General features: G+C 36.6%; 1 protein-coding gene across 14 annotated transcripts in view; it reads left to right on the top strand.

Annotated features, from left to right (window-relative positions):
• Nucleotides 1-24,554, top strand: part of CTNND2 (catenin delta 2) — a 650,551-nt gene that overhangs the window by 2,467 nt on the left and 623,530 nt on the right. The gene's annotated exons all lie outside the window — the stretch shown is intronic.

Here is a 24,554-nt window from a genome sequence, read left to right as displayed (position 1 = left end):
GGAGGCTGGAGGAATGAATACATGAAAGACTGGAATACAGCATCTTGTTCAGAGACATTTTCTTTCTCACAGTTTAAGGGTTAGGGTGTGCTTTGTTCAGAATCAGGGTATTATGATTAACCCTATGATTATAGAAAAATACCCAAAACTCGCAGAAAATATTTGGAAATGAATAGATCCTTTATTAAACACTCAGCTGTTAACTTTATCTGCTGTAGTAAGTGATATTTGTACCACTTAAAACATATGTGCCTTTTCTATTGGGAATAAGAAGATAAAATAAAAACTTAACATTGCAGATATTTTTTTTTTTTTTTTTCACTATCTGTATAGGTAGTCTGTATGTAAAGTGAAAACAGTGAGTTGACCTGAGCTGTGGTTCACAGCAAACCTCTCCATAGGGTATGTCAAAACTTACGCACCTCAAGATAACAAGAGGATTATCCAGAATTATACTGAATTTATGTAAGCCTGTTGTGGGTTTTTGAAAAATCAAGACAGGGAAAAATATCTTTGTTGTTGTGTATTTAAGGATGTCATAATCTTGTCATAAAAAATGAACTGATTATCTAACTTATGTAGGCTGGGTTGATATTTTTCAAACAGCCTCGTTAGTTGGTCAGCGTATAAATGGCACAACATGAGGAAGTTAGGTATATGTCTCCAGAGAAAGCTGCTGTATATCTAACTTGTGGGCCTCTGAGACTCAAATGGGTTTAGGGCTTTTGTGAGCCTATTTACCTTCACACAGGTTATCAGGGGAGGAGCCCCAATCCTAAACCCAAACCACCAAGGAAGACTGTGATAGAGAGGCAAAACTCAGACATTCTATGATGATCAAATTCCCTTGTAAGACTAATTCTGAGCCAAGTTGGTGAAGCTGTCTCTTTTCAGTCTGTGAATGACTTTATCCTTTGGGAGCCTTGAATGACTATCAGTCTTCATCCTGTGAAGCTGCAGAGAACTTGTGATAGATAATCCTCATTAGTAAGAAGGTGATTAATGGCTCGGGACTGTGTTGAACGTGATTATGTTGAATGTTGTAGTACCGAAATAGGAGATCGCATCTTGATCACATCATCAAACCGTCAGAGATGGTTTTTGCAGTCTATTATGTAAGAGAGGCTTGAAAAAAAAGGAGTAGTGGGCTGTGCTGTGTATATGTATCAAAGGAAATACCCCTCAAAGCTGCTGGCAGGAAGCACAGTATTTATTTCTGAATGCCAGTTGCATGACTTTTTGCGGATTGCCACAAAGATGCTTTTGGGGGGGAACTCCAGCTACAGTGCTCAAGTCCTGTTTTTCAGGTGCCTTTATATACACTAAAAGCAATAAATAACTAATCAGTGACACAAGCTTGTGACTTCTGCTATGTTGTTTTGTTTTTTTTTTTTAATAATGCTACTAAAATAATTTTGTCCTCACATAATGAACTCTGACAGACAGCTGCACAAAATAGAAATAGCAACTAAAAAAAAAAAATGTTTGCATAATTGTAATTTGCATAATTTACTTTTGCAGATAGATGGTATCAATTTAATGGCTGTGGTTTGGTGTTAAGTATTTGTTTCTCAAGACACATGTAAATTCAACTTATGCTCCAGAGGAAATGCCAGAGCAGCTTATTTTAAGGGTTTTAAGAAATGCATTTTTAGGTAAGGGTGTAGATCGGCATGTAAATGGAACAGATAACAGAATCAGCAGAACTCATGAGTGTTTAAAGTTTTCACTGAATTTCAGATACGCTTTCTATTCCATGGTTCAGTGCAATATGATTTTGAGAGCCTATCGCTTGTGGAAATTTCAGCATGTCTTTGTTAGGATTTCAAACATACATTTCAACAATTCCTAGAAGCAATTGTTTTCAGGAGTATCAACAAGATAAGGAAAACACATTATTACAGTACTTTTTACTTAAATAAGGACCTGTGGTTTTGATGCTTATTGATTGGACTTATAAGTCACAAAGAGTTTGATATTTCAAGTTACAGCTGAGGTTTGACAAAAATTAAATTGTTTCTCTCCTTTGAAGGTCTCAGTAAGATCTTATTACAGGGTGAGTTTTGTATTTTTACTTAACTGCACAATATTACACTTAGTGGTCTACTTATTCATAATATAACATATAACATAACATAACAACATAACATCATAACCCTTAATGGAGGCAACAGTTTTAAATATGGTGCATTTATTTTTTAAATAATAGAATGACTCTCAAATAGGACTAAAACACCTTGGCTTTTAAACAACAGTCATTACACCAGCAGAACTTTTTTTTTGCAACTGATGGGAAAGGCTATTCCTCTTATGTCAGTAGGAAGTCCATGCAGGACAGGTATCCAATCCTTTGCTCGTGCACTGTAGAACCATATGACCCTTTGCTTGATGGCTCTTCTGTAGTTAGGCTCACTTGGAAAGAAGTCTGAATGCAGCATGGCATGCTGAAACAATTTCTTCTGTCCGCTTGGGATGTGTTAATGTCCCCTTGGGATGTCATGAATGGGTTGTAAAAGCATATTGCCTGACCAAATTCTCTGGCAGTATGCCGGACAAAATTTAAGTAAGATAAAGTTGAAAAGGAAATATGGTATTGGTTTATCTGTAAACTGATAGCCATCTTAATAGATATTATTTTTCTTGTATTAGTTGCCAGTTTAGTGTAAATCTAAGTAACAGGAGAATGTCTCATTATCTATGACAGTAAGTATTTAATATTTGCTTAACTTGCTCTTGGCATACCAACTTCTTGTGCATCCTTCTGGCTCTTAATCTGCTTGTTTTACTTAACAAAATTCAATTATAGTAATAAGCAATAACTTCAAGAGACATAAAGCATGTAAGAGTATGTATTACTTTGTCCTTTTGGCCACCGACTATTTTATTGAAGTTTCTGGGGAAAGAAAAAAAACAAACCACCACCATAACAAAAAAAACCAACAAAACCCCAACCAACCAAAACGCACAAAAAACCCAAACAACAGACTTCTAATGAAACTTTTAAACTTAGTACTTCTCAGACCTACCGTGTTTGATGTTACATTTTATTATGCTTCATGATTTTCCACTTGTTTTCATTCATTTTGAGAGTCACAAATATGCTGAGTTTTTTCTATGTTTTCCTCCCCCTCCCTTCCCCCTTTTTTTTTTTTTTCTTGCAAAGTTTGCAATTGATTTCTTCATCTCCCGAAAATCTTCACAGTGCAACACTTTGCTTTTGGTCAAGAAAATTATTTCTGGACACTGACAGTAAAACTTAAATTTGACTGTTTAGTGTAAAGTAAATGGATTCTTTTTTCAGCCATATTACATTCTTCTGCCCTAACACAGTCAATTATAATTGAATTAAATAATGCCAAAGTATCCCTCTAAGACTGAATTTTTGAAGTGAGACGAATGAAATTAGGCAGGTAGTGTAAAAGGGTATTCCGATGGGGCTCTTACTGGTTTTAAACCCACTGGATGAGACTTAACTCTTACATATTCATTTATATCAGATTAATTTCTTATAAATTACTAAGATTTTGGGGAAAATAATTAGAAATAAGATTCAATGTGGTGGTAGAAAATTGCTGTACCTTTTAGCACCACTAGGATTACTAGAACTTGTAATCTGCATCCTGTGAAGGCATGTGTTCCATCACAACCAGCAAGCAGCTTGGAAGTGTGACTGGCAAGGGTCTCGCGGGTAGCTCAAGACTCCAGACAGTGAATTTCAAAAAACATATTGCATTTTAATTCCTACTTCCAAAGAGAATACAATTTTTGAAACCGGATACCTGAAAAGCAAGAAAATATGCACTGAATGTTGAAAAGAAGAGAAAATGTGGACCTTACTGATTTTGTTTATAGTTTTCTACGAAAATGCTGAAACTCATGAGTGTGTTTCTGGTAGGTGGGCTGATCTACTGGTGTGGAGGGTTTTTGTGTTTGTTTTTGTTTTAAACATTTACATTATTTTAAAATTATCTGAGTGAAGACTCTAACTTCTCTGAAGATGACATACGTGTTTATATGAAACAAGACCTGGCATTCTAATATTTTCTCCTAATGTACTTGTCTGAGTGGTAATCAGGTTTCTTTGAAAGCAGGTTGTTGTACTCTCAGTCAAATCTGCTTGTTTAAAAATAATCATTCTTCTTGCCAGGAGGTTGACTGTTGCTTTACCTGTCTGGCATATGGGAAAACAGAAGCTGTTCCACACTCATTTTTTGGCATGAAGAATGGTGTGGCATTGTATATAGAATTTCATGTTCAGCAAAAAGGCAGAAGGCCGAGTCAGAGAATGGTTATCAAAGGAAGCAACACCTTAAAAGTTTTCAACAATGGAAATGGCTCAAGGTTAGGCATGGAAAGTCTGCCTGGGCAACCCTTGTTGTTGTGTTGTACACTAGAATTTTTAGAGAAATTGAGTTCTTTAAATAAGCAGATACCTGAAGGCATTCTCGACACTATGTCTTTCTCACTTATATTTCTTACAACAGCTCAACTTCAGGACCAATTTTAAACATGCCTAATGGCATCATCAGATTTCTGAATGGCGTGATACCTCTGAAAGTGAGATTCTGTGCCATCTGGAAACTGAAGTCTCACAGAAAGTGACAATTTGGCTCCTAAATAGTGTAGATTCTAAACACAGAGTGGATAACCTAGTGAATTCTTACAAATCAAAATCTGGGTCAGTCTATGAACATTGTGACAAATTTAATCAAAACTCTTTTTTTTCTAAATTTTTTATTTGACACCTGAATTTTTCTGGTGAATTACCTGTGTCCTCGACCACCACTTGATGGTAACCTGAGCCTTCGGTTCAGTGCCTAACCTCATCTGACCTAGTGTGTTTAGAAATGCAAAGAATAGAACAAAAAAGCTTTGGATATTTTAAAGAATTTTGTGCTTTAATGAAGGAGGTTGACAGTAATTGATGAACTGCATAACTCTTGCTATTCTTCCTGCAAATGGTTTTGAAGCTTGAGTTACAAGAATAATGTGACTTTATATGTGGATTTCCACTGCAGTGCTATTGTATGTCATCTGGTGGTAGAGAAAATGGGATAGGACATCTTTTCTTTATTAGTGTCAACAATATGGAAGGCATAATGCATTCTCAAAATTATCGTTACATATTAAGGAAAGGAAGGCAGTTGGCTTCTCTTTTCTTTATTTCTATCATAGAACCATGTTCATAGCTTTAATGCCCAGCAGAAGGATTCTAAGCAACAGGGTTAGAAGCCCTGCTTAGGGATCACCAAGTTAATTCCCAAATGCCTCTGAGCTATGTCTATATGATTTTCAGAAGGTAAAGTTTGGTTCCCTCTGGGAAAAATAGAATTTGTAATCTGGCACAGACCTCATTAAGGAATAAATACTACACATGCTTTTATTTTACTGATGACATAAAATATCCTATAGTTGAATGCATATGAGATATGCAACACCTTTTCCTCTTTCTCCTGTGTAAATATGATAGTCCCTTCAAAATTTTATAGGTTCACAAGCATGTAATTTTGGTTGAAGGTGTTTCTGTGAAGCCTGGCAGCTTGTAGCACTTACTTTCCATCGACTTCTATTGTCTTTACCAGGAACAAGTAAAGTATTGCACAAAACGCCAAGGGTCTTGGAGGACTCTGACTTTAATCTCTTCAAAGAAGGATGGACAGGTTGAGCTTAATTAGAAACATGCATGTCTAATCAAAGGGTAAATTTAGAATCACAAGTTGTAAGAACTGATCTTAGAAAAAGAGTCAGGATACCAAGAAATCTTTTTCATATAAATGGGAACATTGAACAGAAGCCATAGTATATCTGAGAAGTGTAATGCACTCTTCTGTTAAGCAATTGTTACTCTCAGGTAATAAAAACAAACTCAATAAAAACAAACTCAAAAGCATGCAATTTTGGTCAAATTAGGGAAGTTCATTAGCCTCCAAGTGTTTTGCAGTGTGGTCCTATGCATGTAATTCTCAATGCTGACTGTCATAATGAGTACCCAAAGGATGGATAATACTCCTTATGTCAGAAAGAAAAAAAATGTTTCCTCATACTCTGTGTCACCTTGTGTAGCATAGTTCTGTGCAGCAATTACTTTATGTGAATGAAATGCAAAGGTATGGTGTAAAACTTAATCTTTACATCTCTTCTTTGCCATTTTATTGTTGAGTTATGGTCAATTGTCTTAGATGTTCCTGCTCTATAAATACATTTTAATTAAAAGTAGCCAAGATTAATCAGCTTTGTAATCCTTACTTTTCTATCTCTGAGTCTAGGAGGTACAGTGCATGTAAAGATGCTGCTGTCTTCCTCCTTCCCCTCCCCCAGTATGTTTGAAGGAATGTGAGATTTGGTAGTGAGTAGTAAATATTTCTGCTATTTCATGTGTATTAGTATAAAAAGACTTAAACTGAGCAGACAAAACATCTAGTTTTGAGTGGTAAAAACAAAATTCTAGACTTTGATCATGTTTTATGCCTTCGATTTAGCTTAGAATGGCTAAAACTTTGCAGTTAGGTTAAGTAAAACAATTTAGTTCAATTGTTCAATTTCCAAAATAAGATTTGTTTTTTTGTTTGATGTTTTTGTTCTGTTTTGTTTTTAATTAGACAAGTGCAACTTCAGTAATTGAGGAATATGCTATACCTGACACTTAATGACAGTTAAGTGCCACATAAACTTGACCTACTTTTAGGACTATGGGACATCTTGGGTATTTGAGATCTGACATCTCTGACTGCCTGAACCTGCTGGTGTCATATCATTGAAAAATGTGCTGAGCAGAGCCACTTCAAAGAACCTGATTTTTCAGTTTGTCTGTGAAATCCCTATATATATTTACTCAAAGCAGAATTGGCTGGCAAGGTGGAACAGGGTTTTCCTCTCCAACATTGCTCTTCCCACTGGAGTCTTCAGGCTGACGTTGCTGATGGATCGCTCTGTCTCAGACTTTCTCAGCACAGTCTCCCCTCTAAAAATATCCACCAGAGGAACTACTTGGCTTTTGATCACTGGTGATGACAATATTCCAGGTCTCCAAATAACAGATTGCTGGTGATCTATTGATGGAACAGACTTGGAGAAACAATGTTTGGCAAGGTGCCACAGACTCTGCAATAGAAATTGACTTCTTTTTTTTTTTTTTTTTTACTATGTGTCTAGTGTCCCAAGCAGAGCACCAGATCTGAGATACTGTTAATAGCAAACTGGAAAAGGCTGGGGGAGGAAGGTGGGGACAGGGCAACAGACTGGAAGGCAGAATTACTGTATGGTCCATGATAGGAAAGGTGCCAATTCATCATTTAGAAATAGGTGGTTGAGCCAGCCTGATGATTTCTAGTAAATACTTTTAGAAATACATTTTCAGGAGTATTTTGTTTACAGAAGTATATCAGTTCTAACAGGACATCTTGCACAGATACAACCAAAACACATTTTTAACATAAGAAATGCATGCATGCATACGTTCTACTTGTATGCTATAAGTATAGAATTAGTTGCACCAGTGTCAAAAATAAAACCTAATGGTACTCTTGTTGAATTTGGTAACAGGAATCTGACTGACTCAATGGTAGACCTTTGCTTTGCAAGATGTACCTTAGTAATTTTTTTTTTTTCTCTTTATTCAACTTTCCTTCACTTGACTCTTCAATAATTCTACACTCTAGTGTTTGTCGTGACACAGGTTATTTTGTTCATTTGGTTGGTTTTTTTTTTTAAATACAGTTACAAGTACTTCAGTGTTATCATAACACAGGCAAGATGAGCAATCTCAGTAGTAGTTTATGATTTTTATACTTTAGAACTCAGAAGTTTTACCATACTGTGTTAAATGATTATTTTCCAGATTTGATAAAGATACGAGTTCCAGGTGGGGTAAAAATGATGGAGGAATGGGAAAGAGAAGGACAAAATCAGAACACTAGTTTGTTTAGCTGACTTATTTTACAGATGTAGCCTTCCTGATCTGTAGAACAGTATAGTTCTGGAAGTATAAGGTTTGTTTACCAGATGCTGGAGTATGTTTGTCAATAAATGGTATTGCTCTCTAGGAAGTAATATAATCTCTAAAATGAGTAGCTAACTTTATAGAAATATGCATTCTTGGGAATGAAACAATTGTTTCATCCCCTTCTGCTGTTTTGAAATTCACTAATTTATAACCTATGTAGCATGCCTCCAGTAAAATACCAGCACTGTAATAAAGAAACAAGGACTCTGATTTTTGAAGGGCTTAGTATTCTCTTAATAACATTTAAATATCCATGGGTTTCAAATATTTTTCTAATAAATCTTTATTCAAAGATGATATTTTGGTTCTTCTTCGGATTTAATAACTACATAATATTGGCAAGTGGCCAAAAATTAAGAGGTTGTTTGTTTTTTTTTTTTTGTCACATGGTTTTACTTAGGAGTGTCTGATTTGTAGTGGTATGCAATATAGTCATGTTTTTGCTTAACAACACAGAACGAGTGATTGGTACAAAAAAGGTGAGTTGGCCAGGAGAAATGGGACAACTGGAGAGATAAGACAGTTCCTAAAACTGAAATCAGAGGGAGAATGGGAAGGAAGAGAGTAATGAATGCTCTTGAGGCTAGAAAATTAAAACTATTTCCCTGTTATACCTGTTTATTCACTTTCTGAAATGTGTTAGTCCTACACAGTAGACTGTAAGGACCCAGGTGAATCCTTCCTATACATAGTCTCTTGAACTTTGTCTCTAGAAAAATAGGTGTCAGTTTTCCTCCCCTGTACACATTCAAGGTGATATTACTTTATGCTCCTTTCAATTTCAGACTTTTTTTCATGCTTATCTACCTATCCAACAAAACCAGGTGGTGGAAAATGTGTTGTACACATTAGGATGCTGTCACCCTACAAAGAAGCTATATTGTTGTTTGCACTGAAAATCGGGTTAATGAGTTTGTTTGACATTTTAATGATGTGATTTGGTCTTCAGGTCTGAAGTAAGCTATTGGACCCTAGGTTCAACTTTTTCTATTAATCTGACGATACAAGTACAAGCTTTGGATACTGAGAACACATTTAGAAATACCCATCCTTCCCTATGCTTGTTGAATGCACTTTTTTTAATATGTGGAATATTGTGATTTGAATAGAACTTGTAAAATAAAAATGAGAGAGAATTTAAACTCTATGATTTTTTTTTTTTTTTTTTTTTCTTATTGCTTGGAAGTGTGGTAGCAACCTGAAACTCAGGTTAGATGAACTTCTTTATTTTTTTAAAAGCAAAAATATTTGTTTTCTTAAAGTGAAACAAGACTACAGCACTTAATAACAGTTACAGTACAACTAAATTAAGGAGATGGTATACAAGAGACAGATATACTTCAGGGTCTTTATCAAGGTAGGGGAACATACATAGAGGCAGAAATGTCCAAACAGAAGTATGGTATGGGCTGCTCCCATTCGGAGGGAGAATCAGTACCTCAGACTGCCTGGGTAATTCATCAAAAACCTTGCCCGTTGGAGTGATATGAGTTGAACTGTATGGTTCGTTTTGGAACAGCTACAGGAGGCAACATCGCTGTGATAAATCCTCTACTATTTGAATGGAGTTTGAGGATAGCTAAAATAATTTTAGTTTTGTATTCCATTCGATTCAGTGTGCAACTTATGGTAGTTTTATGTGAAAGGTTTAGAGACTTGCGATTTGTTTCACAATACCAGGTTTTAGATAGAAAGTATATTTCTGAAGCACAGCTATACATCTGCATTTCACAGAAACAGTTGAAAAAAGGAAGGCCAGCACAAAGCTTTTTCTTCTTTGCACATGAATCATTTTAGAGCTTCTTCAAAAAGGTGACTTACCCTGCTGAATGAATTTATAGAACATCGTGTAGTGTTCTGATGTTTTAATCTTCACCTTTTTCATATACATGTAGAAGAAAAGAATAAAAAGAGACTTGCAGTTTAAGATCTGAGGATTTATACATCCAAAACTTTTGAAGTCTGAAGATATATGCAGAGTTTTTAATAATATCTAAATATGACATTCAAATATCACCCAAACCAGACATATAAAGCAGTGCTGCCTCTCATTTATTTTTGTCTGGCAGGCTTCCTCTCTTCTGATTACTTTTTATTAATGGCTTAAATATGTTAAAAAAATGAAGTTTCTGTGGCCTTAAAAAAAAAAAAAAACAAAAAACAAAACATATTTTAAACATCTGGGGTCGGTCCTGCTCTCTGATAGGATGTGAATGCTATCATTTGTTAACAAGTCTGCATGTGTTACATATTGCATCCCTCTACAGTTGATGATACTACTGTATAGCTGAAATAATTTCATGATGCAAAGAAGTGTTGTCAAGGTCCTGGAGCTGCTATCTCTAGAAGCAGGCTAACTTGTGCTGGAAGTCCCAGCAAAGTCCTTCAGTCATCTTGTTTGCAACTCTCTTTTCAAACTTTCTTATTATTCTGTTTAATCAAAACCAAACTTGTCAATGTTTGAGTGGAAGTGTATTCACTTCATATTGGTACTGAATTTCGGTAGGCTAATTTTCTTACAAAACTGGACCTCAGACCTAAGTTACAACAGGACCTTGAAGCTAGTTGTAAATAGCCCAGTGTTTCCCACCTTCAAATACATAGAGAGAGCTCAACACCTCTGAGTTAATCTGTGACCTTTTACATACAATAGCGAACACAAGAACCACAGTCAGGACTGTGCTTCAGTACTCTCTGCCTCTGCAGAATGGCATATAAGCAACCCCCTCTCAGGGAATGTTTAGAAAATCATGTGCTGTGGAAGACCATATGCAAGAATGCAGATGGAGTAGCAGACCGTAATACTACGTTATCAGTCATCTAAGCAATCGAACATAGTGGTGGCTCTTTATTTTGTACTACACCAGTGTTTCGACAACTGAACTTGAATTACAACCCTGTTGAGCTGGTGCTATCCCGAACATAATCACAGATGGTCCATGTGCTGAAAAGTTCAAAAACCTAGCTAACACAACCACTGAAGGGAAAATAAGTCTAGAGAGGTTGAAAACAGGTCATGTGCAGGCATGGATATAAGATCCTAGTTGCTTATGTACTCTCCCTCCGAGAACATATAGCCCTTCCCATGTCACGTAGGCAAATATTTGTCTCTCGTTGTATGGGTGACATAAAGCTTTTGCTTGACTACATGTGACATTTTCCAAGGAGGTAACAGCATGTTTTATGTGCTGCAAGATGTTTTTTTCCAAAGCAGAAAACGTCATTACTGAGCTTTTGTCACTTCTTTAAAAAAATGAAAATAAATATAATAGAGTGATTTGGAGGGGTAAAAGAAGACCAGAAAATGGTAAACTGTACTATGTCCCTTCTCCATGACAAGCTGAAAGAACAAAACCAGGACTTGCTTTTGCAAGAAGAATGAAGCTGTACAAAGTATCAGTGAATACTCTGCTGCTGATCCCTTCCTACAGCATTAATACTACCGTATTAACACAGAGTGTGTAGGGAATGGTATTAAACTCACTTGTGAGCAAGGGTCTGTTGCTGTTGTTTCGTCACGTACTGAGAAAAGGAACAGGACAGGCAGCTTCTGTTCAAGCCTTGTTGTGATACCAGTAATAATTTCTTTCCAATCCTTTCCTTTCTTGTTTCTAGCAGGAAGAAGCAAACAGTCTTAGAGCAGGAAGTTGAGGGACAAATGTTTGAATTTCTTATATCCATAGGGTGTTTTCTTCAAATAGAGATCAAGTTGATATTGAAGTAATTAAAGATTCTTTCAGCAAAATGATTAGCATAGGTAAGCCCTAGAATATTTGGACAATGAGCAATTTCCTCTCACTTTCACAAAACATTGAATACTATTCTAATTCTGGTTTGTCTTAAAAATATCTCAGAGCTTTTAAGGTGATTTCTCAGAAGTGGTCTTTTCTGACATTATTTTTCTTGATATTGTGTAAGGAGAAACAAACAAACAAAAAAGAAACAAAAAGAAACCAAAAGGAGAAGGGGTCAAAGTGGCTGAGCACCCAAGGCTTTGACTCAGTGATGAGAATGTAAACATAGACTTTTCTTTGCATTTTATATATTATGTAGAAGTTGCCTTTATCACTTCATTTGTTTAAAATGAAGTAAAATATTTCAGCAAATATAGGTAATGACTTCAGTGGCAAGAATGTATAATGACTTTTTTGGCCATGTTATGGATCATATTTATTGGTCTGTAATAATTTGCAGGTAGTAATATAATACACAATCAGAAATAGATCTAATGCAATATTAATTTGAAAAAATAAAATTTGGTAAACTTAAGAAATTAAGTGAAACATTAGTTGTAGCTTTTGTAGCTGTTATTTCAGTTAAAATACTACTTTAAAAAAAGGAGTTTGCTGAGGAAAATTAATTTACTGGAGAAATCTAGTTTTCACAACTCTGATCCATTTATATACTCGTAATCAACCTTGATAGTATGGTCTATCGAAACGTACAGAGAGTTTTAGAACATCTTCCCTCTGATAAATACATGTACCTACAGTGATTATGCCTTAGATTTTTATACATTTCCATTCTAGGAGCTGCTCAAAACATGTCTCTGTTTTTCTCATCCATTGTTCCTCTAGGTTGTCAGATTACAATCAGCAAGACTTGTGTAGTTAACAAACCACTTGGACCTCAAAAGCATAACTATAATGTGAATGACAATGGTATTTCCTACAGGTACAATCTAAAGAGAAATTCGGGTTTAAAAATTATAGTTTCTAGAAAATAAGTTTGTTTACTGGTATGTGTGGATATAGCAGAGTACAAAATCTCCTTTATCCGTAGTAGAGATTTGTTTTGTGTGTGTGCTCAGAGGATGGTTAGACTTTGAATCTTTTTTCTTTCTCTTTTTTTTTTTTTTTGGTGTGTGTGTGGTTTTTTTTTTTTCTTTGTCATTTTCCAATAGAACTGTTCCACAGTTGAGCACCTTTCCGTGACATCACTGTCTCCTGCTCTCATGAGCTCTGCTTTCAGCTTCATCACCTGTGTTTTCAGGTACTAGCTGGCTTGTTTTGGATACTGCTTTTTGCTGAGTTAGGGCACAGGCTGTTGGTGTGATGGAGAACTAGAACTCACTCTTCTTGTCTGTCGTAACATGAAATTCTGTGGTATCTCATTGTTGATCTGTGACTATCAAATTATCTCAGGAAGGTTTCAGTATGGCTTTTATTCCAGTGTGGGCTCTGTTACAGGTGCAAGAATGTGTCTGATTAAATGCTAATAAGTAGGTGACTTAGGCTTCAGAATTGGCTTGTAAATATTAATAGCAGTGTATTTGCTCACTGGAGGAGTTTATACTGATCCACTTTATCATGGCACCTGTCCATCACCTACATTAAAAATTCTACTTTTGTGCTAGTTGTAGGAGAGTTAAAGTATCTAATAAATATTTTTGAAAAGTCATGGTGATCAAGGAGATTCCTGAAGACTGGAGGAAAGCAAACATCATTCCTACATTCAAGAAGTATGATCTGGGAAACTACAGGCCAGTCAGCCTCACCTCAGTCCCTGGGAAGGTGACGGAGCAAATCCTCCTGGAAATAATTTCCGAACATACGAGTGACAACAAGGTGATAAGAGTAGGCAGCATAAATTTATGGAGAAGAAGACATGCGTTACCAGCTCAATAGCCTTCTGTGGCGAGATGACTATGGTGGATGCAAGGAGAGCAGTGTCATTTCTCATGACATTATGGGACAACTGACAATCTCCCATAACATACTCATAGACAAGCTCTTGAAGTATGGGTTAGATAAACGGACAGTGATGTGGGCTGTAAACTGGCTGAACTACTGGGCTCGAAGTGTTGTGGTCAGCAGCATGAAGTCCAGCTGGAGGCCAGGCACTAACAATGTACCCCAGTGGTAGATATTTTGTCCTACATTGTTTAACATCTTGGTTTGTGATCTGGGAGATGGGACAGAGTTGCACTCAGCAAGTTCGCAAGTGATACAAAACTCAGAGGAGTGGCTGATACATCAGAGGATTGTGCTATCATTCAGAAACATGTTAACAGGTTGGAGAAAAGAACTGACAGGAACCTTGTGAAGTTCGAGGGAGGCAGAATGCCAACTTCTGCACCTGTGTTGGAATAACCTCTTGCACCAGTACATGCTTGAGTCAACTGTCTGGAAAGCAGCTTTGCAGAGATAGATGTGGGGTTGCTGGTGGACAAGTTGAACACAAGCCAGCAGTGTGCTCTCAAGCCAGCAGTGTGCTCTCATGGCAAAGAAGGCCCAACATCTTCCCGAGCTGCATTAGGAAAAGCATCACCATGAGGTGGAGGAAAGTGACTCTTACCTTCTATGCAGCGCTGATGAGGTCACACCTGGAAACCTGTGCATGGTTCTGCTGCATTTCTAGATAATTCACAACTGTTTTTCACTTCTGCTTTGGCACCTGCATTGTCTTGAAGAAATTCAGTTATTAGTGTGCTGTAGTGTCTGTTTAACTGTTACTTAATGTCAAATGAGCAACAAGGCTTTACACTGGGAATGGAAGCTCTTTGGGACCAGGGAAGAATCTTGGCTACATGTGCTCACTGACACTTTTCACACAGTAGGCAAATGGTATCTCTGCAAATGAGAGGCTGTGTTTGGTCTTCAGATTGAGCATTGGATGTGCTTATCATCCCAAGGATGTCAGTTGCATTGGTTACTGTGGCTTGTCCAGCATGCAGGACAAGTTTCTAGGCAGGCAGATGGCAAATGAGTGTTCTGATGCTGCCTGAAAACTTAGACTTAACAGGATGTAAAGGAGCTCAAAGCTTTGTGTGGTTTCTAGTAGGGCCTATCTGTCTGCAGTGGGCTTGTCTGTGTAGCACAATTCAACCTTGCCTGGTACTAGCTCTTCTACATTCCAGAGCTAGTCTCCTGAAATTCAAAATTCATAGTAGCTAGAGCTGCATCTCAGAGGAGCCATTGTCAGGATATTTCAAGAGTCTCATTACAGTTTTCTCTGAAGCAGATGTGGTATGATTGTGTTAGCAATTGGTCTTCATTTCATTTCATGAGACGCTGATATGGCAGTCTACTTTGAATGAAGTGATGTATACATCTCAAATTACTCTGATACTGGAACTGGAGAAGTACATGTAGTGTGCTCTCTTTTTTTCTGTTGCTCTTGGGATGCCCTGGACACCCTGTTTGATGTTTTTATTCCATTTGCTTTCTCAACAAAACCAAGGAGACATGTTTGCAGCAAAAGACAAGTGGTCTCTGAGCTGGAAAGCTGTGGATTAATGGCTTGTATTTTCAACCTGTCCTAAAAATAAACACTTCAGAGCTGGAATTTACATTTCTGTGATACCACTGATGATAGGAAATGCTTCTTTAATATTCAGATTGTAGATTTTTTTTTTTTCTTCATAATGAAGCATCTCAAATGAGCTATTGTTTTCTGCTTTGTTTTGATGAAGTTGCTTAAATCTGCACAACTGCTTGAAATACTCTGTATTTTCAGCTTTATGGGGTGATGATAGCAGAAAATTAATGCTTAATGTTTAAGCACATTTGTGTTAGACCTGGAGAGCATGATTTACTGAGATCTGAACAAGGTGTTCTTCATTATGTAATATAGGACATTGCTTTCTGACACCAACTTGATAAAAAAGTCAGAAGGTGGTTTTGTAATAGAAAGTCCTTTTCTCTTCTTATTTTGTATGGACATGGTTTGGTGGGAAGGGAGTATTAGATGATTGATACTGCTTTTATTTAGACAACATGAATAAAATTTAAATTTCACTTTATTAAAAAACTATGTGACATTAAAGGTTTGGAATATTGTTTAACAGTGTTGCATAGATGGGTGATCTATTATTTTGCTAGTTGTCTTCAGGTTTGGTTTATTATCTTGTAAACTAAGTGAAACATTAAATTTTATAAAGCTCCAGAGTTATGTGGTGGAAACTAGATTTCTACTTAATTCCTCTGTTTTTTAATGGGGGAGTATTAGTTGTCATACGTTTTTCTAGGTTTTGTTCCTGCAGACTCAGATGTCCTGGGCTAATTGAATAAGATGAGCAATCTGATCACACAGAATGAAGCCAGAATTGATCCTCTAATGTGTTGGGTTTTCATTCTCTCATAAACCTTTTTGTACCATTCTGCACTGGTTACAGGCTTGAGTTCTGGGCTGTAAGCTCTTCCAAATTTTATGAGAATGCTAATTATCCATCTTCTGAATTATTTATCGGTGGGAGCAAAACCTCTAGAGGGTGCCAAAAAACTGGTTTTGGTTAAAGAAGTCATTAAGTCTACTGTCAGAAGTGCAGGTCAAAGTTCAGTTCCTGGAAGGTTTTCCTGCTCTCAGTAATTCAGGTGCCTTAAAAATGCCTACCTCTTTAATTTTGTTTCTGAAGCCTTTCTACTCTGTGATGATTTTTTTTTTTTTTTTTTTTTTTTTTTTTAATAGTAGGCACTAACTGTATGATTAATCTGTATTCGTAATTTCTCCAAGTGGAAAAATAAGTGATGTTTCTAATGTCACACAGAGCGTACACTAGGATAAATGCTGTTTCTTTGACCAAGGCTTCCTATAACAGCAGGGTCCAGGTGTCTACAAATTATAGATTTTTCCCATTCCTTTGGAACTCTTAATTTTACCAAGCATTGTGCCCTTCACTGTTGCTAGGTTTTCAAAAGCCCCAGCTAGCTCTAGGCACACACTGCATTGTAGAACAAAAAACCTCAAAAAACCCTAACTGAAACTAACCCAAAAAGCAAACAAAAATACAACAAAACCCCCACACAAAAAACAGAAAACAAAACAACAAAAAGGAAGAAAGGGAGGTATTCATTAGTGGAGACAGGTACATGGTAGAAGCTCCAGGAACAGGTTCTTTGAATAGTTATTCCTAATTGATTTCTTGACATGCAACCACATTTTAAGAGAGAATAGACCATATTTTTTTTGAGAAACGTTATTTAATAGCAGTTAAGCATGTACAACATGACAAAATGTATCAAGCAGTGTCACAGTCAGTCAGCTGCAGCTAGTGGTGAAGAAGACTATCAGAAGCAGTAGGCTAGTAATTACTCCTGCTGCACCTTGTTAGAGACGTGAAATTGACTTTGTTTCATGTCTCTCTCTGTATAGGTGTGCCAAAAATACCTGGGTAGGTTCACGTATTTTAGTTCAAAATATTCCTAGGAATTATTCTCAACTGCAGCCTTGCACAGAACCTCAACAGACTTAAAGTGGTTGCAGACAATAATGATGTGTGTTTTTAAAAAGAAGGTGGTATATGAAAGTTGAACTCATCAACACAGATTAAAAATTGTGAAAGAAGGTTCTTAGGAGTTTTTAGGTATTTGGATGCTTCTGCTATAAGATATGATTGTTTGGGTATTTTTGTATCCTAGAATCATCGAGTCCAACCACTAACCTAGCACTGCCAAGTCCACCACTAAACCATGTCCCTAGGCAAGACGTTGACATGTATTTTGAATAGCTCCAGGGATGGTGACTCAACCACTTCCCTGGGCTGCCTGTTCCAATGCTGACAACCCTTTCGGTGAAGAAATTTTTCCTAATATCCAACCTAAACCTCCTCTGGTGCAACTTGAGGCCATTTCTTCTCATCCTATCACTTATTACTTGGGAAAACAGACCAACACCCACTTTGTTACAACCACCTTTCAAATAATTGTAAAGAACAAAAGATCTCCCCTCAGCTTCCTTTTCTCCAGGCTAAGCAGTCCCAGATCCCTCAGCTGCTCCTTATCAGACTTGTGCTCCAAGCCCCTCACCAGCTTCGTTGCCCTTCTCTGAACTCTCTCCAGCACCTCAATATCTTTCCTGTAGTGAGGGGCCTAAAACTGAGCACAGCATTCAAGGTGCATCTTCACCAGCACTGAGTACACTGGACACACTATTCCTGATACAAGCCAGGATGCTGTTGGCCTTTTTGGCCACACTGCTGGCTCATATTCAGCTATCTGTCAACCAACACCCCAGGTCCTTTTCTGTCAGGCAGCTTTCCAGCCACTCTTCCCAGAGTCTGTAGTGCTGCCCGGAGCTGTTGTGACCCAGATGCAGAACCTTTCTTGAACCTCATACAGTTGTCCTTGACCCATCAGTACAACTACTCCAAATCCCTCTACAGAGCCTTCCTACCCCTGAGTATATGAACACTCCCACCTAACTTGGTGTCATCTGCAAACTTACTAAGGGTGCACTCAATCCACTCATCCAGGTCATTGATTAAACACAGCTGGCCCCAATACTGAGCCCTGGGCAACACCACTTGTGATCAGCTGCCAACTGGATTTGACTCCATTCACCACAACTCTTTGTGCCCGGCTATCCAGTCAGTTCTTTACTCAGGAAAGAGTATGCCCATCTAAGCCACGAGCTGCCAGCCTCTCCAGGAGGATACTGTGGGAAATTGTGTCAAAGTTTCTGACTGGACCTGATCACCTGGTTGTCTTGCACGTGCTGATGGCACTGAAGATGATCTGCTTCAAAACCTTATCTGCACTGAGATCAGTATACGATTTAGAGGGGTGAACCTGTCCCAGACAAAATCACATGGTAGGCATTAGGTTAAAAATTAGTTGAATTATCTCAAATATTGAGTTTAAGGATCCTTACCCAATCAGCTGAGACACTGCAAGTATGTTGAGAAGGGTCTTACTGGAGTGAATCATTATCTAGAAAACACACCTGTAGAAGATGATAGAGGAGCTTAAGCTATCGTCTTTTGCCAGCTAAAGGGAGTAAATTAATTGAGGTCTGCTAGTACCTCACAGAGAAGTGATTTCTGCTGGAGGGCTTTTTTATTTTGTAACAAATAAAACAATGAGAGTTGGAGGCTAATATTAAAGAAATTTATTTTAGAAATTAGTTTAGACTTTTATTACTAGTTATATTTTCTCATGAAAATAAAACTATAAAATGAGAGTAGTCTTAATGTATTTATCAAAGGCTACTTATGTATTTAAACTATCTAAATAGTCAGATTGGTAAACTATTCTACTGTGGATATCTGGTCAGATGATAGTATTTTCTGCCCTTACTAATCACTTCATTACTGAACTAGTGCATTTCAGAGGTTATTATTTAAATTGTTTTCAGTTGTCCTCTACTGTTTAGTGTACTGTTTGTATATTTTGTGCTTCCTTTGGAAAAAAACACTTGAAGGTCATTTATTTCTACTTACATTACCCGTGGTAATACCACTTTTTTACATTACAGATAGTATTATATTACCAGTAGATTGATTCCAGGAGAACAGGTACAGTAAACCTTATGTGTCTGTGGGTTTTCTGTTTGGTTGGTTTGGTGTTTTTTTTGCTTTTTTTTGTGTGTGGTTTGTTTTATTTATTTCATTTCATGATGCTAGAATGTAAGAATTTTATCAAATTTAAATCACAAACAAAATCTCATGTGTAGCCTTAAGGACTGGGTTCTTTCTCCATCTGAAATTTATGAAGTGTTGGCATTCCATCTTGCTGTCTAAATATTCCTCAGAACTAGCACCAAAAGGCAAATCATAGCCTTGAATTTCATTTTGTGGTTGCTTCTAGGTTTTTACTTCTATCTACTTCTTAAGAGTATAAGGGAGGTTTTGGTTTAAATAGGATCCTTGCTAATATACAGTAAAAGTTACTGGAAGTATGCTTTTGATGATATCCTTGTTTGGTCTTTTGTTTATCTGTTTGTTTTTAGATCTGTCTCAGAATACTAATGGTCATAAATGTTTGTTCCAAATTTTGGCTAGTTGACTCATTGCATAATGAATGTAGTAAGAGATTATTTTTTTTTTAGGAAAACAACACCACCAACAACAAAACAAAACAAAAAAAACCCACCAAAAAACTGAAGAAGTGTAACTGGTAGCAAGATTTATTGAAGTTAGTTTTATCTCGACTGCATTTGTTCACTAGGCTACAGAGATTAATTTCTTTATAGTGTGTGTATGATGTCACCAAATTAGACTGAGGAACATATGAACACAGTGGTTGGTGTCAAATTATTATTTGTAATAAATGTTTGTGATGACTTTCTAAAAGAATTCAACTACTTCAGTGAGGTAGCCTTAAAATGATGCCTTTCTCTTCAGGTACTGGTGCAATCACCTCTGTACCCTAGCATAAAGAGTATGCTACATTATGCTTTCTTTTCATTGTAACTTCAAAACTTGTTCCTAAATCTGACTATACAGTCAGTACAGGCTTAGTAAGTATTTTGGTACTTGGCAATGCCTAAATATCCAAATATTTAAAATGATACATGCCACTTAGTTTCCTAATAATAATATAAACTGGTGTTATGAGGCTTAAGCTCTTCCGTACATCAGTACAGTATGGGCTTGGACAACTGTGTAGAACACAGGTTTCAACAGTTTTGAAGCATGGTGTTACTTGGTTTTGCATTTTAAGAGTGTGTTTGTTCTGCAGCTATGACTTGATATCTGACTGACACTTCTGAAACTTTATTTAGGCTTCTCAGGTGTGCTAATTAATCTTTATTAATTCTAAATGTTGTAACCATGCTATGAAGAGCAAGAGAGTGTTTGTTTATGCTTTGAAGGGGGGGAGGGGGGTTGGGAAAGGATTGTTATTTCTACTTTGTTCTCCAAATCCATTACTTGGAAATAAAGATCACTTCCTAAAATCGCAGTTAAAAACTTCAGCCAACTGTTATAGAATCCAGCTGTTACAGACTAGTAAGTAGTTTTTGATTTTAACAACCTAGACACCTACAAGTTAAACCTTTTTTCTTGGGTCTTAAGGTTTCTTTTCCAAGCCTTGATGTTTCTCATCTAGTATACCACTGAATTTTTATTTCTTGAGGATAGAGAAATATACTTAGGATAATTTGTATCACTTTTGATACATAGAGATTGATTTTTTAGCAAAGTGATAGCTCTCTCTTTATCATGAGTTTCTCTCATATCGGTCTAGTGTTAAATCCTTATATCCTGGTGTTCTACTTTTGGTAGTGCTGGTTAAATAGGTAATATTTTGTATTTACCTTCTAGCCCATTTCCCATTATTTATATCCAGCTGTGATTATTTTGTTGTTTGTCAAGAGTGAGTCTTGTTACTTTCTTATTGGCAGGGAGGGGGGTATTTAAGCACCTGATGCTTCCAACACATGATGATATCTGTCTGCATATGAGGAAGAACAATCTAAGTCTCCAAGGTAGCAAAGAATGTCCTGGAACTATAAATGCTAATTGGTATGTGTGTAAGAAATACTTGTGAGACTTTTGTGGTTGGCTTGTTTGTTTGTTTTGACATTGGGATGGAAATCGAAGACCTTGATTTATGACTGTAGTAGTGAATTCAGTTTATGCTGATTTAAATTTATTATTATTTTATTTCATAATATATTATTTAATTAGTAATATGACAATAAGGTCATATAATAAAATATATACACAGTCTACAGTGTCTTATCACACTTAAGGTGGATATATTTTAATTTTACTAATTTCCCACAAATGTTTCCTTTGACAAGATAGCTTGTTGTGATTCACTTCGTTAGATTCCTTGTCAAAGGAAATATTTGTGGGAAATTCAGTAAAAATTCAGTGGTTAGAAATGTTTATTGGGAAACTATAGTACCCATTGTGAATAAGGGGGAACTTGTCTAACAACATAACTTTGTCACTTATCGTGTTGCGTTATATTGCTTCCTAAATATAGGAAATTTGCGGGCCCTTTCAGAGTCTGTGTCAAGTTCATTCCAAGAGAGCATGCTTTAGTCTTTTCAAACCTGGTTTCCCCCAAAATATAATGGTAATTGGTGATTATATTTTCTCTAAAGGGTAATGATGGATGTAAACTAAACACCTTTAAATGATGCAGAAAAAAATTGTTATATGATGGTACATAGTTTAGAACAAGGTAATTTTCCTGAGAGCGTAGTGACCAAAACTGTCACTTTTTTACCTGTTTTTTAACATTTTACACTTACAAATTGCTATGGATCAGATAATAATGAGACTTCAGTATCTTTCCTTCAATTACAGTCATGTAACTAGGTGTTCAGAAAGAGAGCATCTTGTAACTAATTAAGAGAGAAGTGCATGTGCAAGTAGAAAATAATTCTTGTACTTATTTTTATATTTGGTGTTTTAACAGTTGCATATTTCAATTATGTTTAGCTAATTAGAAGCCTGGCTTGAAGGCAGTACTGCTTCTGGGGTTTTAAAAAGTGCATTGGGCTGTTTATCATGAGAATAAAGTTCTGAGTTGATTCTCACTCTGGACTTAATCTTCCATGCTGCAAACAGTGTTCCAGTGCATGAGTGCTTCATATTTGCCTGGGGAGATGTGGCATTGCCTTCAGTTCTATTTTAGTTACTCAAGTGCTTTTTTCCATAGGATCCTTTCTTTAATCAGGGGATGGTAACATGGTCCTGTAATCATTCTATTTGGATTACCAGTCTCTTGACCTCTTAAAATAGACTCTTTGTCAGTGGATTTTTTTTTTTTTTTTTTTTTTAATTTTGGCGGGGCGGGTTGGGGGAAACAACACCTGACAGGGAATAGTAACATATGCACCCAAATATTTGTTTCAGGGTTTTTTGAAGAAACTATGACTGCGGTCCTGCAGTCTCCTTCTGCTTGCTCCAGGCAGAAGTTAAGTCTCAAATCTAGAAGTAATTTGCACTGTTTGCTGAAAGGTTCTGTGCTGGTGGACCCTGAGCTACCTGCTAGTCAAAATGTCAGGCTCTTCTTCTTTCTGTTACCTCTTGCACTATTTTCTGAGGGCTTTGGCTAAAGCATCAAAGCTTCTCTCTTTATCAGCAGATAAGTAATAAAATCACTTAAATGATGTGTAGCTTTCCTTGAGCCAGTTTGGGCTTTGTTAAGAGAGATGTGGTTTTTATGCTGCTCTTGGGCTGTGTGGTCTGGATGAGTTGAATCCTCTGAGAGGTGCAAGGACCAGCCTTTGCACCATGATCTGGGTCTAGAACTGTCGCCGTGGGGGGAAAAACTGCTGTGTTGAAGATAAGGCTTTCAGAAAGGAGAACTGAAGATGCTTTCTTGATTTATAAAAGTCATGCTTGAAAGAGCAATTGCGATGTCAGGTGAAATAAAAGAGCATTATGTAAGTGGTCTTGAAACATCTCCAAGCTGAAGTAATCAGGACAAGATTCAGGCCAGTTTGCTGACAGTTTGCTTTCTGCATCCTTCCTTATGGTAAATCTATGAAATTCACTCTTAACTTGAAATAGTAGACTTAGTAATAAACTGCTAGTGTTATAAGAATAGCTCTACCTCAGAGTGAAATGATATGTCTAACAATTTCATACAAATAAATTATCCATCTTCCAAAAATATCCTCTGAGAGTGAGAGTTGGTGGGATTTTTTTGTTTGTTTGTTTTGTGGTTTTGTTGGTTTTGTGTTTTGTTTGTTTTAACTGGTGAAATATATTGACTAATGGCAAGCATTAGCAGTATTTTTGCCAACATTCAGAAGTATAACAGAAAGTTCAGCATGGGGCACAGTAGACACTGTAAAATAATTTGAATTCTGTTCAAGGCTGTTTAAATAACCCAATTGTTAGTTCTGAATAAACACCCATTAGTATAACGTATTTGGCTATTAGTAGAGTTCAGACTATGTTAGGACAGGATTTTAGCTTTTATAGGGTGAGAGTTTGGGGATATTTGTTGTGTGGGGTTTGGTTTTTCTAGCTTAGTCTAAGAAAAACTGCTTCTGTCTTCAGAATAATTAATGCTTATGTTCTTAGTGCCCAAAGATGCCTAATTCCACATAGGTACTTGCTGTGTGCAGTTGCAAAGAGTCATCACATCTTATGATTATTTTTTTTTTTAAGACATGCTAAGACCATCAATGGATTCATAACAGGCAAATAATTCACAAAAAGGCTACAGAAACGCTCAAAAGGAGAACAAAAGAACAAAGCCAGATTCAAATATGATTTGAAATGACGTTGATGGAACTTTATTTTCGCTTTTAGAATCCTCCTTATAAAAATGTGCTCTCTCCTATGCATAGATACCCATTGACTTCAAGGGGGAAACTTGATAAACATGGACAGAATCATGTCCAAAAGCACTAACATTCTTTATCACTACGCATAAAATACTGTCTTTCCCAGATGTTTCAAATGTTTTTGTCATTTTTTAACCTGATTTTGATGTGGATAATTAAGAGATTCATTGGTTACTTAGCAAATAGGGAAGAATAAATGTTTTACAGTGTTTTTATTGTGCGTGGCCAGATGTCACACTATCACGCTGCATTATTTTTCTTTGAGATTAATAGTGCTTTGTCTGTCTCCCAGATGTATGCTAAACACCTGCTAGTTTAATATCTGTGTAGGTCATTGTTATAGAAAGTCTCTTCACTATGTGTGTGCTGGAAGGTTGTCTCCCATGAAAGGACTTTGCTATATTTTATGCTGCTTCTGTTTTTTGGCATTTAGAGGATATATGTATTGATCTATGGAAGTGCAGGAGAAATCCTTAGCTCTTTTTTCTCTCTCCTGGCAGTGAGAGGGCTTTTCTGTGTTTTCAAGCCCAATTTTACAGAGTATGTGAGAGCAGAAGCCATTTCCCAGTTTGGCCAA

The sequence above is a fragment of the Patagioenas fasciata genome, chromosome 2 (genome assembly GCF_037038585.1).
Source record: "Patagioenas fasciata isolate bPatFas1 chromosome 2, bPatFas1.hap1, whole genome shotgun sequence".
Classification (NCBI taxonomy): Eukaryota; Metazoa; Chordata; class Aves; order Columbiformes; family Columbidae; genus Patagioenas; species Patagioenas fasciata.
Note: the sequence above shows the minus strand (reverse complement) of the source record. Positions and strands in the feature narration are given on the sequence as shown.